Source organism: Heteronotia binoei, chromosome 5, assembly GCF_032191835.1.
Source record: "Heteronotia binoei isolate CCM8104 ecotype False Entrance Well chromosome 5, APGP_CSIRO_Hbin_v1, whole genome shotgun sequence".
Classification (NCBI taxonomy): Eukaryota; Metazoa; Chordata; class Lepidosauria; order Squamata; family Gekkonidae; genus Heteronotia; species Heteronotia binoei.
This window is the reverse complement of record NC_083227.1, coordinates 30901770-30905123: the sequence shown is the minus strand read 5'-3', so window position 1 is coordinate 30905123 and position 3354 is coordinate 30901770.

Here is a 3354-nt window from a genome sequence, read left to right as displayed (position 1 = left end):
GGCTGCCTCAAGCACAGGAAGAAAGTGTTGGTTTCGTTTCCCTTTGTTTGAGAAGCAAGTGCCTCCTAGCAGTTTCCCTCCCTCCAAACGCCTCAGGGTTATTTTCTGCTGCTGACGTGTGGATCAACTGAAACAGCAATAAACTGAACAGCTTAGGCAAAGAGACTTTTTTTTTTTTTGCATTGATTGGTTCACTAAGAAAAAAAAATGTCTTGTAAAACAGAATAAGAGACCGTCGCATAAAAACCAAGAACCGGTCTGGGACACCGATCTGCAAAAGCCCCTGAAGAATGTTGTGCCCAGACTTTTAGCTGGCAAATACAAAGCATGGAGGGAATGCCCATCCCATACTTCACTGTGATGAAAAGAATTTCTCATTTAGGAAATGAGCTAGTCAAAAATGGAGGGATGGCTTCTTTAATTGCGGCTAAGGATGCCAGTCTCCAGGTGGGACCTGGGGATCTCCTGGAATTACAGCTCTTCTCCAGAAAAAAATCAGTTCCTCTGAAGAAAATGGACACTTTGGAGGGTGGACTCTGTCACACTGAACCCCACTGGGGAGTGGGGACCCTTTCCTCCCTAGGCTCCATCCCCAAATCCCCAGGAGATTCCCACCCCCCATCCCCCACCAGTGGCCAATGGGACCCAGCAACACTGTTTCCTGGAGTATATCCCATGACATCATCCTCTACTGATCCTGTTTCTGTGTTTACACCACTTTTCTGCAGTGCTTCCCAAATGCAATTTAATGCAATTCCCAAATGCAATTCTTTGGAAAGATTTCAGTCAAAGAGCCTATAAATTCTGCACAGACATGGATGCTTGCAGGTCCCACCATCTAAATTGGTGCTGGTTTCTGAAATCCATATTACTTAGATTGCTAACTGAGAGCCTGTTTGGTGTAGTAGTTAAGTGTGGGGACCTCTTATCTGGGAGAAGCAGGTTTGATTCCTCACTCCTCCAATTGCACCTCCTGGAATGGCCCTGAAATACTCCAGGCAGATGGGACAGGTCAGCCATAACTCTAATCAGAGTTGCCCTTGGAAGGACAGCTGCTACAAGAGCTCTCTCAGCCTCACCCACTTCACAGGGTGTCTGTTGTGGGGGGCAGGGAAGGTAAAGGAGATTGTGACCACTCTGAGATTCAGAGTATAGGGTGGGATATAAATCCAATATCTTCTTCTTCTTCAGAACACATTGGCTGCATATTTCTCCCTATAACTCCACAATGAAAAGAACTACAGACTTGGTTCTTTTTAATGTGGAAGGTGGGAACAGTGTTGCAGTAGGTGAATTTTGCTCCAGCCCGTGTGGGTCATTCTTGTTCCTAATGGACTTCATGAACAAAGCTCTCTGTCTTGGAATGGAAGAATACTAGTGTGTTCTAAATTGTTCAGGGTGGTGAGAACCAGAGAGGATTGTGAGGAACTCCAGAGGGATCTGTTGAGGCTGGGTGAGTGGGTGTCAACGTGGCAGATGCGGTTCAATGTGGCCAAGTGCAAAGTAATGCACATTGGGGCCAAGAATCCCAGCTACAAATACAAGTTGATGGGGTGTGAACTGGCAGAGACTGACCAAGAGAGAGATCTTGGGGTCGTAGTAGATCTCACTGAAAATGTCAAGACAGTGTGCATTTGCAATAAAAAAGGCCAACGCCATGCTGGGAATTATTAGGAAGGGAATTGAAAACAAATCAGCCAGTATCATAATGCCCCTGTATAAATCGATGGTGCGGTCTCATTTGGAGTACTGTGTGCAGTTCTGGTCGCCGCACCTCAAAAAGGATATTATAGCATTGGAGAAAGTCCAGAGAAGGGCAACTAGAATGATTAAAGGGCTGGAGCACTTTCCCTATGAAGAAAGGTTGAAACGCTTGGGACTCTTTAGCTTGGAGAAACGTCGACTGCGGGGTGACATGATAGAGGTTTACAAGATAATGTATGGGATGGAGAAAGTAGAGAAAGAAGTACTTCCCCCCCCCCCCCCCTTCTCACAATACAAGAACTCGTGGGCATTAGATGAAATTGCTGAGCGGACAGGCTAAAACGGATAAAAGGAAGTACTTCTTCACCCAAAGGGTGATTAACATGTGGAATTCACTGCCACAGGAGGTGGTGGCGGCCACAAGTATAGCCACCTTCAAGAGGGGTTTAGATAAAAATATGGAGCACAGGTCCATCAGTGGCTATTAGCCACAGTGTATGTGTATATATAAAATTTTTTGCCACTGTGTAACACAGAGTGTTGGACTTGATGGGCCGTTGGCCTGATCCAACATGGCTTCTCTTATGTTCTTATGTGTGCCTTCTGAGTTATGCTGCCCCTCAGAGCCAACTAGACATACACTTTTTAAAAGATCTGGGTCCACATTCCCGACCCAATTCAGCTTCCAGGCAGCCACACAGCAGCTACTGGGAGTGACTATTAAAAAAAAAAAGCAGTGCCCATTTGGGATGAAATTGCCACTATGGGAAGGACTGACTCTTGTTCCCCCCAGCTATTTCCCACAGTGAAAAAGCATGGAGGGCGGCTTTATTTCCCTGTTTTTGCTGTTCTGTGTGGTCCGTATGTACTTAGAATACCCCATCTATAGTAGCAAAAATCCCGCCCCCAGCACTCTTTCAGCATGGAAACAGCTGGAGGGGGGAGAGGACAGAAGCTCCCCAAAGAGACTCTGGTTTATTTTTCAATAGCTGCTGTAGCTGCTACATGGCTATGAGGAATATAGAATGTCCCACTTGCCATGCAGCTCTGCAGGTTACCAAGTTCTTCCTAGGTATGAATCCTTGCAGTTTCCTTTTCTTTCAGAATTGCTGTAGTGAATTTAACTAAAAGTCAGACTTGTTTAGACGTTTGAGCCTTGCCTAAACTTGGGGTTCAAAGGTCCAATTCACATGGAGAACAGATCTCAGATCTCCCTAATATTGATCCCAGCTTGAACCCAAAGGGGTGGCGGTAGAACCGAAACACAGTAATCCATTTCTCTTAATGGGATCAACTGGAATCTTCTGAACTTTTGCAGCCAAGATGTCCATCAGTTATCTAGCTAGGACAGTGGGTTGGTGATCTTTCTGGGCACTTTTATATTTGGCACAGAGGAACATCCAAGGTCTCATCACAGTTTTTTCTCATCTCTATCCCCATTATCCCTCTATCCCGGAGAGCCAGTTTGGTGTAGTGGTTAAGTGTGTGGACTCTTATCTGGGAGAAGCGGGTTTGATTCCCCACTCCTCCACTTGCACCTGCTAGCATGGCCTTGGGTCAGCCATAGCTCTGGCAGAGGTTGTCCTTGAAAGGGCAGCTGCAGTGAGAGCCCTCTCCAGCCCCACCCACCTCACAGGGTGTCTGTTGTGG